This window comes from Mesoplodon bidens (assembly GCF_964165515.1).
Source record: "Mesoplodon bidens genome assembly, chromosome: 1".
NCBI classification, from domain to species: domain Eukaryota; kingdom Metazoa; phylum Chordata; class Mammalia; order Artiodactyla; family Ziphiidae; genus Mesoplodon; species Mesoplodon bidens.
In genome coordinates this window covers 26,863,620-26,877,095 of record NC_138176.1, presented here as the reverse complement: position 1 = coordinate 26,877,095, position 13,476 = coordinate 26,863,620, and positions in this window count along the sequence as shown.

The window sequence follows — 13,476 nt, the reverse complement described above, 5'->3', positions numbered from 1 at the left end:
TCTTTCTCTTTCTGACTAACTTCACTCTGTATGACAGACTCTAGGTCTATCCACCTCATTACAAATAGCTCAGTTTCGTTTCTTTTTATGGCTGAGTAATATTCCATTGTATATATGTGCCACATCTTCTTTATCCATTCATCCGATGATGGACACTTAGGTTGTTTCCAGCTCCGGGCTATTGTGAATAGAGCTGCAATGAACATTTTGGTACATGTCTCTTTTTGAATTATGGTTTTCTCAGGGTATATGCCCAGTAGTGGGATTGCTGGGTCATATGGTAGTTCTATTTGTAGTTTTTTAAGGAACCTCCATACTGTTCTCCATAGTGGCTGTACCAATTCACATTCCCACCAGCAGTGCAAGAGTGTTCCCTTTTCTCCACACCCTCTCCAGCATTTATTGTTTCTAGATTTTTTGATGATGGCCATTCTGACTGGTGTGAGATGATATCTCATTGTAATTCTGATTTGCATTTCTCTAATGATTAATGATGTTGAGCATTCTTTCATGTGTTTGTTGGCAGTCTGTATATCTTCTTTGTTAGAAGCTTCATAAAATTAATAGACTAGTAAGTAGACTTTCCAACTGCAGACAATCCAAAAATTACAATGACTATAATTTAAAATGGGCATACTAGAAATAATCACAACTGAGAAAGTACACCAGCATATAATTATTCTTAGCTAAAGTTGTTGTCCATTTAATACAATTGTTAAAAACAAGAATATATATATAAGAATATATATATTCTTATATATTGTACCTTTTGTGATAAGTAATACAAAATTCAAAAATTCTAAATCTAACTTTTTGGTGTCCATATTGCTAGAAAATTTTTAATTTATTTATAAATTCCAGGTAAATAGTGGGTTGCCAACACATAATATTAACTTTTAAACATTATCTAATACACCAGATGTTTAAAAAAATGGAATGGCTTAGGAAAACTTGAGTAGGGTATAAAGAACAGTAAAACTGGGGACACAGAAAGTAGTCTGCTCTTATAAAAACAAATTTAGTCTAATTGATTTTTGTTATTATTTGCCTTAGCAGTACAGAAAGCTGATACTCTTTGACTATTCCTTTCTTTAAAGGATAAATCTTATTTGATCACTTGAAATTTACAAGTTAATTATTTTGTTAGTGGAGAAAGAAATAAAGCTATTGAGATGTTTACTAGTATTTTTCTTTCATAATTGGTGAGTAAATCATTAATAGTTTCTCAATTTCTTAGAGTTTATTTGAATTTGGGGGGCTTTTGCTTTTGTTTTGCATAGAAAGAACTAAATCAAAAGCTGGTTTAAGCTAGTTTTTAATACATGTTTTCATATTTTGTTACTCTACAATTACATCTTTAAGTAAATTGACCTACAGATCAAATGCTGTCTCCAAAGCAGTAGGACTAACATTGAAGGAAAATGTAATTCTATTTGTATTCACATCGTTAGATTTGAAAGGGAGAATGTTAGTATAGTTTTCTTAGTAGATAATTGCCTGTTCTCAACTGAAAATAATCCACAGGAGATTCTATTAAAATCAGTGACTGTCTTTTTAATTGACAATAAATATCCTAGGTAAAGAAAAAAGTTTTTACTACTTTGGAGTTCTAGCATAATAGACAGGTATTTCTCCAGTGAAAACAGGAAAATGGCATAGCAGAACTGCAATGGGAAATTTCTGAGGTAGAAACCTTCGTTCATTCATTAAATACATATTGAGTACTTGGGGAATAGAGATGAAAAATGAAGTCCTTGTCTTCCAGCTGCCTGCTGTCTAATGAACAAGAAAGATAAGTTTTTCTGATTGCAGGTCATCTATGTAATAAGGGCAATTATAAAGATATACCTAAGGTGCTAAGGGGACTTGGAGAAGGGACTCTTAACTCAGCCTGGTGGCCCAGATATGATTCCCAGAGGAAATAACTCTTGAATTAGAGCTTATGTCACATAAAGCTAACCAGAAATGGGAAGATAAATAAGGCAGAAATAAATCAGTATATACCCAGGCAGGGCAGTATATGCCCAGAGGCAGGGCAAATCGTTTAGTAAACATCATGGGGGAGGGCATGGGGAAAGGTAGAGCATACACTGAGAGAGGGAGTAGCCCCTCCTCTCTCCAGTGTATGGTTGGATAGGAGGCAAAGGCTAGAGATGTTTAAATGCTTTTTTAAGCTTGTATTTAATCCCAAACACCATAGGTAGTGACTGATGAATTTTTGGACTGATATGATTTGATCTGCACTTTAGAAAGATTATCCCAGTGGCATCATGCAGGGTGAGACTAGAAGCAGAAAGGTCAGGTAAGACCTTTAAAACTTCAGGAAGGGGCTAGTAACATAGGCAAGAAGTGAGGAGGGCCTGAATCAACTAATATTGATCAAGGGAGCAATATTGACCAATATCAAGTGAGTATCTTCTATTCCTGGCCCTGGGCATAGCATATATTCTGTATATTTCCATTAACAATCAGTTAAAAAACAGGTGAAGTTCATCTTAACTGGTGAAAATCAGAACAGTAGACTATGGGGGTGGGGTAGGGACGGACTGGAAAGGAGTGAAAGAGTGATGTGAATATACTATATCTTGACTGAGGAGGTAGTTAAGAGTGTTTCCTTTATCAAAACTCATCAAAATTTATAATTAAGATAGGTGTTTTTCACTGTATGTGAACTTTACCTCAATTTTTTTTTTTTTTTTTTTTTTTTTTTTTTTGCGGTACGTGGGCCTCTCACTGTTGTGGCCTCTCCTGTTGCAGAACACAGGCTCCGGGCGCGCAGGCTCAGTGGCCATGGCTCACGGGCCCAGCCGCTCCGCGGCATGTGGGATCTTCCCAGACTGGGGCACGAACCCGTGTCCCCTGCATCGGCAGGCAGACTCTCAACCACTGCGCCACCAGGGAAGCCTCTTACCTCAATTTTTAAAAATGGCTTAGTAAAAAACAAAGAAGAATAGATTGTTTTATATGATAGAAAAATCTAGAAGTAAACCGGGCTCCAAATATGGTTGGATCCAAGTGCTCAATGTTATTGATATTAAAATTTTGTTTTCTCTTTGAAAAAAAAATGTATATCTTCTTTGGAGAAATGTCTATTTAGGTCTTCTGCCCATATTTGGATTGGGTTGTTTGTTTTTTTGTTATCGAGCTGCATGAGCTGCTTGTAAATTTTGGAGATTAATCCTTTGTCACTTGCTTCATTTGCAAATATTTTCTCCCATTCTGAGGGTTGTCTTTTGGTCTTGTTTATGGTTTCCTTTGCTGTGCAAAAGCTTTGAAGTTTCATTAGGTCCCATTTGTTTATTTTTGTTTTTATTTCCATTTCTCTAGGAGGTGGGTCAAAAAGGATCTTGCTGTGATTTATGTCATAGAGTGTTCTGCCTATGTTTTCCTCTAAGAGTTTGATAGTTTCTGGCCTTACGTTTAGGTTATTAATCCATTTTGAGCTTATTTTTGTGTATGGTGTTAGGGAGTGATCTAATCTCATACTTTTACATGTACCTGTCCAGTTTTCCCAGCACCACTTATTGAAGAGGCTGTCCTTTCTCCACTGTACATTCCTCCTCCTTTATCAAAGATAAGGTGACCAGGGCTTACCTGGTGGCGCAATGGTTGAGAGTCTGCCTGCCGATGCAGGGGACACGGGTTCGTGCCCCCGTCCGGGAAGATCCCACATGCCGCGGAGCGGCTGGGCCCATGAGCCATGGCTGCTGAGCCTGCGCGTCCAGAGCCTGTGCTCCGCAACGGGAGAGGCCACAACAGTGAGAGGCCTGCGTACCGCCAAAAAAAAAAAAAAAAAAAAAGATAAGGTGACCAGATGTGCGTGGGTTTATCTCTGGGCTTTCTATCCTGTTCCATTGATCTATATTTCTGTTTTTGTGCCAGTACCATACTGTCTTGATTACTGTAGCTTTGTAGTATAGTCTGAAGTCAGGGAGCCTGATTCCTCCAGCTCCGTTACATTGCTTTTTTAATCAAAAATTAATTTTACAAATGCAAAAGGACAAGATACCTGGTCTCATGACTTTCAGGAGTAAGACAAGCCATGCCAACTACGAAACAACCTTCTAACAGAGGGTTGGGGAGCCTGAGGAAGCAATGAAGAGCCTTAAGTGGCTTGCTTGGTGTCTCTGACTTGACATTGGCGGAAGAGCCCAGGCAGTACTTGGCAAGAAAGGCCATCTCACTGTGGCCTTGGATGGCTTCTCACCAAACTTCCTGCCCAAGCACCCACATGGCTACCCTACCCCTCTGATTAACACAATTTCCCCCTAGAATACCATAAACTCTGAGTCACCCAGAATGTGAGCTGCGTTTACAGGTCACTCATCAGTTTTCTGCTTCTTGGCAGAATCCCTCAGAGAAACGCAAGCATTGCTCAATACCCTGCCCTATGGCCTAGAAACAGCCTGCCCCCAGATCTTTCTCCCAGGAAGTATTGAGTCATAGATCCAATCAGCCACCTTGGAAGTCTCCTCTCTTTTTCATCCATCTTTCTCTAACAGCATAGGGTCAGCACTTACTGTGATAATGCATTATTCGAGGAGACAATCAGAATAACATTTAGTCCAGCTAGAAACATCTAGTTCAATTTGAGAGACAGGACATCCATGTAAGACTTAGGAGCACCTACATGTCTTCAAAAATATGCACTGAACTCCTTCCATATGCCTAACGCTGATCAATAAAGACATGAGATTCTTCCCTCACGTAGGTTTCTGACTGCCTGGAAAGATGGACTTTAAACAAACAAATAATTATTTTACTACAATTAGTAAGTGCTATGCAGGAAAAGTAAAAGATGTTTTGAGGGAGAACAAAATAGGGGCTCGGCTTTGGGGTAGGGAGAGGGTCAGGAACATCTCAGCTGAGCCCTGAAGGATGAATAGGACTTTTTTAAGTAAAAAAAGTGAGAGAGGGGCTTACCTGGAAGAGTAGAGAATCCCTGAAAAAGGGACCAGTTGGCACAAAGGCCCTGAAGTAGGGATGAGCCTTGTATTATCTGCAGAATGATCAGCAGCCTAGAGGGAAAGGGGGAAAGTGGCAAAAAATGGTCCGTAAGGAGGCAGAGGGCACAGGGCACTATACACTTTATAAATCATCTGTAGCCTTATCTTAAGTGCAATGGAGAGTACTTGACGGCATAAAGCAGAGGAGTGGCAGAGATCAGGTCTGCAGTTCAAATGAATGGAATGTAACCAACCAATCAATTGCCTCATATACTCATGAAAATTAATTCATTTGAATCAAGCAAAGATCTCTGAGGTGCCTGTTGGAAACTTCCACTGGGTGTTTACAACATGAGAGAGATAAGATCTGCAACCTCTATGACAATTGTTCTATTTATCAAACAACTACCAGGTAGTAAATACTGGAAATCTAAATTGATCCCCCGGGACTTCCTGGAGGCAAAGTGGTTAAGAATCCGCCTGCCAATGCAGGGAACACGGGTTCGAGCCCTGGTCCGGGAAGATCCCACATGCCGCATAGCAACTAAGCCTGTGCGCCACAACTACTGAGCCTGTGCTCAAGAGCCCATGAGCCACAACTACTGAGTCCATGTGCCACAACTACTGAAGCCCGTGTACCTAGAGCCCGTGCTCCGCAACAAGAGAAGCCATAGCAATGAGAAGCCCGCGCACCGCAACGAAGAGTAGCCCCCGCTCGCCGCAACTACAGAAAGCCCGTGCGCAGCAACGAAGACACAACGCAGCCATAAATAAATAAATAAATAAATAAATAAATAGATTCCCCACCCACACTTTAGCCCAGCGTTGCTGAATATCTATTTAGGGAATTAAACACTTGGGTAAAAGATGAAGGTAGGTCATTATAAGCCCCATGCCAGATTAGTGGTCCTGAAAAACTTCAGAGTTTCAGGATAGATAGATTCCTGAGGAGACAGAAGAGTCAGAATCGAATACACGGAGATACTACTTCATACCTACTTTAAGGAAAAAAAAAAAGGGAGGTAAGTGTTGGCAAGGATGTAGAGAAACTGGAACCCTCCTGCATTGCTGGTAGGAAAGTAAAATGGTGCAGCCTCTGTGGTGGTTCCTCAAAAAGCTAAATATAGAATTACCATATGACCCAGCAATTCTACTTCTGGGTATATTCCCCAAAGAACTGAAAACAGGGATTCAAACGGACACTCATATGCCAATGTTCATAGTAGCATCATTCATAGTAGCCAAAAGGTGGAATCAACCCAAATGGCCATCAACACATGAATGGATAAACAAAGTATGGTACATCCATACAATGGACTATTACTCAGCCATACAAATAAATGAAGTTCTGGTACTGCTACAACATGGATAAACCTTGAAAACATTATGCCAAGTGAAATAAGCCAGACACAAAAGGACAAATATTATATGATACTACTTTTGTGAAGTATCTAAAATAGGCAAATTCATAGAGACAGAAAGTAGATCAGAGGTTACCAGAGACTGGGGCAGTGGGGAGGAATGGGAAGTTATTGCTTAATGGGTCCAGAATTTCTGTTTGTGATGATGAAAAAAGTGTTGAAACAGGCAGTGGTGACGGTTGCACAACACTGTGAATGTACTCATGCCACTAAGTTGTACACTTAAAAATGGCTAAAATGGCAAAGTTTGTGTTATATATATTTTACCACAGTAAAAAAAATTCAAGGGAGGGTGGGCTGGAAGTTTGGGGTTAGCAGATGCAAACAATTACATATAGAATGGATAAACAGCAAGGTCCTACTATACAGCACAGGGAACTATATTCAATATCCTAAGATAAACCATAATGGAAAAGAAAAAAAATAAGTGTTTACTGCACAGATAAAAACTTTTTTTAAATAAAATGGAAAAAAATTCAAAAAAACTTAAAAGAAAAGAAATCAAATACTTAAATAGGGCCATTTCCTCCATGTTCACTGAGCTCCTTCCAAATTGCCACTTTTCAGTTGCTGGTCCCCATGTCCCTCCAAAAAGCTCTTTTTACGTTTTGAACTCTATTCATCCTTTCAGCCTTAGCTCAAATGTAACTCAGAGAGGGCTTCCCGATCTCCCTACCCCAGTATTCTTTCATGTTGCCCATACCTTCCCTTCCCTTCCCTTCCCATCCCACAATTGCAATTAAATAAATATTTGTGTGATTATGTCTTTAATATCTGCCTTTTCATTAGGCTGTAAGCTCCAGAGGAGCAAGGACAGTCTTGTCCACAGTGTCTGTCTCATCCCCTGAGAGAGGATACAGCACCTAGCCCAGGGTCTGGCACATTGGGGATTCCATATATATTTTTACATAAATTAATTAATAACTAAATGAATGTGTGTGGTAGGATTGTTTTTCATTTTAATGCCTTTTACAATGCTTTGAGTTTGATTAAATTATTTTAAAACCAAAAAAAAGTACATCAGGGCTTATATCCCTGTGTTCTACCTTGTGAAGTCGTCAGCAGTCTCTTGGACCAGGAACCTGAGTCAGACAGTAGTACAATTTGTTTCCAGGTAGATCTGCTACAGCACCAGCCATTCCAATCTTGGTCTCTAAGTGGTAAGTTGTTGGGCTTATGATGGAACCCCTCTTCACTGTGGGACCAGACCTGCCAGCCCCCTATAGAGCATTTCACGTGTTCAGGTTAAGCAGCATCTATATTAGGACCAAAAAGTAAGGCATACTAATGTCAGAATGAGAAAGAGCGTTCACTCGTTTATTGGGAAAGCCACTTCTTTGATAAGCCTAGGTAAGTTTAGGTTTTATGCCATTCGTCAATGAAGGCACTTCCTAACTGAATGTCCCCATCTTAGCACTCTGCATCAACCTCAGTAAACAACATTCTGTGCTAAAAGGAAGCTAGACACATATCATTAATTTGGAGACAAGAAATACAAAAAGAAACTGATTTAATGAATTTGTCTTCTGGATGTGGACACCTGTGGGAACTGAAAGGTGTGATAATACAGGAAGAAGCACACAACTCACAACAGCTTTTATATAAACAAATTTTGTCCCACAGATCATTATTCTCTCAGCCCACAATCTAATCTTCTTTCTTTTTACTTTTCTATGTGTTACATATAAAATGCATAAACCAGAGAGTACAAAGCAAACGAGCAACTGTAAACATTAGGAGATTTTTTGACCATAAGGAAGAGAAAACCCAGTTACAAGGCGCTTAAACAATAAGAAAATCCAGAGGTATTGTGGACTCCAGGGTACACGATTCAGTCACTGACATTGCCACAAGGAACAGGTTTCATTTCTCTGTCCTGCAACCTTCAGGGTTGCCTTCATCCTACAACATGTTCCCCTCATTGCTTGTAGGATGGCTACAAGTATCCTTGTTTGTGTCAACAAAAGATTCTAAGTCCTTCCCTTCAACCACACTGGGATGAATTAGGACACATGCAGACCCCCAGGACCAATAATCATTGCCAAGGAAGGATCATACACTGATTAATCAGATTTGTCCCTGGGTTTTGGGGATGGAGAGGATATCTGAGCAAAACTGGGATTTTTGACAGGGAGAAGGGGTGGGGAATGGATGCTAGGTAGGCAGTCAAGAGTGTTCACTACAACTAGCAAATCAGAATTTGCCCACACCTTGAGTTACAAGTATTGCAGTAGTATTAGAGAAATATAAAACACTTTGAATTTCACACATCCACTAATCCACTTGTTCTTAACTCACGTAAGGGATAAGAACACATTCTCATCAGCAACAGTGGCTCATGACAGCAGTGATTCTTGGAAAAATCAGGAAGTCTGTGTGGTGTTCTTTATGTACACACGATAGTCCCACCTTCCTAGAGAAAGAATGGTATCTCTCCATCATATCAGAGGCCCAGTCCTGCATCTTAGCCATCCTCTCCAGTCCTGGGTTCATATTGAAATCTGCTTGGGTCCCACCCTAGTCCTTCCCAGTGATACAGAACAGCATTTCACCCGTTTGGGAAATTTATTTTGGGAGTCCCAAAGTATATTTTGACATGACTAGTTCTGTGAGAGTTACTAGATGTTCCTTGGGGAAAAAAAAATTTCCATTCTTGCAGAAATCATGAAAGGACTATTTAAACTCTTAGCACTTGCAAAACTTGGGCATTTGTCATTATCAATTCCTGGGACAGCACATCTACTTTGCTTTTGAAGATTAGGCCTTCGTAAGCAAGAAAGTGCCTCTGGTTTTCACAGCAAAGAGGTGAGGCCTCATGCAAGGATATACAACAAGGGTTTGTATAGGGACTTGTAACAGGGATGCATTATTTTCTTCAATCAGTGGTTCTTAAACTACAATCAAGAATAAAGGTTGGGGGCTTCCCTGGTGGCGCAGTGGTTGAGAGTCCACCTGCCGATGCAGGGGACGCGGGTTCGTGCCCCGGTCCGGGAAGATCCCACATGCCTCAGAGCAGCTGTGCCCATGAGCCATGGCCGCTGAGCCTGCGCGTCCGGAGCCTGTGCTCCGCAACGGGAGAGGCCACAACAGTGAGAGGCCCACGTACCGCAAAAAAAAAAAAAAGAATAAGGGTTGGGCTTCCCTGGTGGCACAGTGGTTAAGGATTCGCCCACCAATGCAGGGGACACGGGTTCGAGCCCTTGTCTGGGAAGATCCCACATGCCGTGGAGCAACTAAGCCTGTGTGTCACAACTACTGAGCTTGTACTCTAGAGCCCATGAGCCACAACTACTGAGCCCATACGCCATAACTACTGAGACCACGCACCACATCTACTGAAGCCTGCACACCTAGAGCCGGTGCTCTGCAGCAAGAGAAGCCACCACGATGAGAAGCCCGTGCACCGCAATGAAGAGTAGCCCCTGATCGACGCAACTAGAGAAAGCCCACGCACAGCAACAAAGACCCAACACAGCCAAAAATAAAATAAATAAAAATAAGTAAATTGAAAGAAAAAAAAAGAATAAGGGTTGCCTTTCAAAAAGGCAGATTCCAGATCTCATCCCAATCTCTGGCTGTGCAGCCTGGGAATTCGTATTTAAACAAACTCTCCAGGTAATTCTGATGCAGGTTGTCCGTGTGTTCTCTGAAATTGCTATCTACCTACCACATGCCTGCCTGTGACAGTAATCAATGTTGCCACGGCAGCAGCCAGTCTGAGCCACCTCCTGCTGCCTGCTGCCTGGGCAACAACTGACTTTTGGGGTCTCTTCCTTCTTTGCTAGTCCAAGGAGCCACTGTGAACAGCCGTTTTTCAATACTGTGGAAACTATTCAATTGACCCAAACAAAGAAACTGACTCATACTTGTACCATCAGGGATTACAAACTATGTCACCTCACCTTCAGAGCACCAGTCTTTTAATCTCCTTTCTTGTCTCCACTTCAGATGTCAGATACTAGCCCTCAATGATTACATTTCATTGGCACGAAGAGGGTGCAGTCCCTGAGACCCACACAGTTTTCCAAGCCTGCCACAAACTGGGGTCCTCCCTTATCTGGCATCTATAGCACTCTTGTAACAAGTGTCCTATTGGGTTAAAAGTAAATAAATCTCTCATTTGAGTGATGGATAGTTGAGTTCATTACTTTTACTTTCAGCAAACCCAAAACAATTATTTTCAACTAATTTTTTGGTCAGATGCTAACTATCTGAAAGAAAACCCATGCTAATAGAAGAGAGAATAGGTTAAGTACTAGGATCTGTATCTAATCCCTTAGCAGGTGTGGTAAACAGAATAATGGCTTAATCCCCAGAACCTGTGACTGTGTCGCAATTATAGAGCAAAGGAGAATTAAGGTAGCAGATGGAATTAAGTTTGCTAATCAGCTGACCTTAAATAGGGAGTACATGCCGCAGAGCAACTAAGCCCACGCACCACAACTACTGAGCTCGCGGGCCTCAACTAGAAAGCCCATGTTCTGCAAATTACAGAGCCCACATGCCACAAATACAGAGTCCACGCACACTGGAGCCTGCGTGTCACAACTAGAGAAGAGAAAACCAGTATTCCACAACTAGAGAGAAGCCCACGCACCACAACGAAAGATCCAGTGTGCCTCAACAAAGACCCCGGGTGTGCAACTAAGACCCGACGCAGCCAAAAATAAATAAGATAAATAAATAATAAATAAATCTTTAAAAAATAATAAATGTAGAAGAGGGAAGGACAAGAGTCAGCGTCAGTGATGCAATGTGAGAAAGAGTTAGCTGGCCATTGCTAGCTATGAAGATGGAAGGGGACCATGAGCCAAGGAATACCTGTATGTAGCCTCTAAAAGCTGAAGAAGGCAAGGAGACTGATTTTCCCTGAGAGCCTCCAGAAGGAATGTAGGAACATAGCTGGATAAGACCTTGATTTTAATCTGCTGAAATCCATTTCAGACTTCTGATCTCCAGAATTTAGATAATACTTTTGTGTTGCTTTAAGCCATGAAATTTATGATAATTAGTTACATCAGCAATAGGAAACTAATACACAGGGAATTAGGAATGAAGACCAGAAACAAATACAGACTACAGAGTCAAATAAATGTGGGCCTCCTTGCTCAGTGCATACTATAATACCTTTTCTCTAGTGGTGGTCCAGGGGAAACCCTTCATCCTATGAGTTTTCCAGGAGCCCTGCCTTTGAACCAGATAACCTGATTCAGAAAAGCTGCAGTGTTAAAAAAAATATATATATTTTTTATGAGTTAAATTCATGTACATTTCTTTTTTGGTCCCTTCAATGTTGGTATTTCGTTTGCTTTTCCCTTTTTTTCCCTGAAGCATAACATAAACATATATATATGCAGAAAAATGCACAAATCATTTTCACGAAGTAAACACACTTATGTAACCACCACCCAAATCAAGATATAAAATATAACCAGAAGCTTCAAAACTCATCTCATGCCCCCGTCCATGCACTATGTCACCTTCCACCTCATACAGTATACATGCCTTTGTGTCTGGCTTCTTTCACTTATTAGTATAGTATTAAGATGCATCCATATGTAGCAATTGTTCGTCTATTTTCATTGCTCTATAGTACTGCACTGTGTAAATATAAAATGATTCACCCATTTTTTTTCAATTCATCCATTTTTTTAAGAGGAAAATTGTGGATTAAAAGTGGTTTCACCCCCTTCCAGATTTTTCGGACACTTTATCCACTAATAAGTAACTGTAAATAAAAAAGCAAGGATGAAACAACCTGAGTTTCCCAAATGTATTTGACCATGAAACTTTTTTTCCCTATAAAGCATCTTACAAGACTAATATTTTGTAGGACATGCTCCAGGAAACCATGGTCTGGAGCAATGGTTTTCAAACTGTGCTCCTCAAAGCTCTAAGTTCCCAGATAGTGACTCAATAGTGCATAAGGGATCAGAGTAAGATCAACCGGATCCCCACTTCTGCTTCAACACACCCTCCACTTGTATCTGCTTTAAGAAGGGAGTTCACATAGATGGGGTGTGTGTGTATATGTATTAACTGCCCATGTGTCTATGATTGAGAAAAGCGTTTGGTTGCTTTAAAAAATGTGTTTGAGGGGCTTCCCTGGTGGCACAGTGGTTGACAGTCTGCCTGCCGATGCAGGGGACACAGGTTCGTGCCCCGGTCCGGGAAGATCCCACATGCCGCGGAGCGGCTAGGCCCGTGAGCCATGGCCGCTGAGCCTGTGCGTCCAGGGCCTGTGCTCCGCAACGGGAGAGGCCACAACAGTGAGAGGCCCGCATACCACACACACACACACACAAAAGGTGTTTGAAAACCACATGTCTAAGCTCTAGGGGACCTCTCAGAAGGCCTTTGCACAGACCCAGGTTCCAAGCTACAAGGACTTCCTGACCTTATCCAAAGTTCACTGCTTTCACCATTGCTTACTTGCCAGGCTCTGTCCAAGAGCCATCTGCCCACTGATTCTGCCAGTGGTGTTGTGGAAGGGCTCAAAAGAGATCACTGACAGCTGCTCAATACAGATCAGGCAGCTTAGTCCACAGGCAGCTTCTGTCTATGGAGTCAGAGGCTGAAAATAGATCATTACATGCCACAGAAGTCTGAAATTGCTTCTAACCAGGCAGCATGGTATAGGGATTAAGAGCATGGACTCCAGAGCCAAACTCCCTGGCTTTGATTTCTGGCTCTGCTGCTAACTAGTTGTGACCTTGGGCAAGTTTCTCAATGCCCTCACATTTTAGTTTCCTCAGCTTTAAAATGGAAGTGAAGATAATAATAGCATGTACCTCAAAGGCTTGATGAGAATGAAATGAGATCATGTTTGTGCAGCAGTTGAGACTGGGCTGGGCATCTAGGAAGCACGATGTAAATGTCTGTTAAATAAAATCAAAGTGGTTCTGCGAACTTATAGGTGGCAAAGCCCAATTCCATGCATTTTAATTATTTTACTGTTCAATTTTTACCACCGCCCTCGAGGTGAGGCGCTCTCTGTGGCCTCCCACACCCCTGAAGAGTTGAGATCACATGGCCCTCCAAAATGGTGAGTGTTACCAAACTCAGGATTCCTTGGATCAATAACATTTCAAAAGCAATTTTGGGAATTC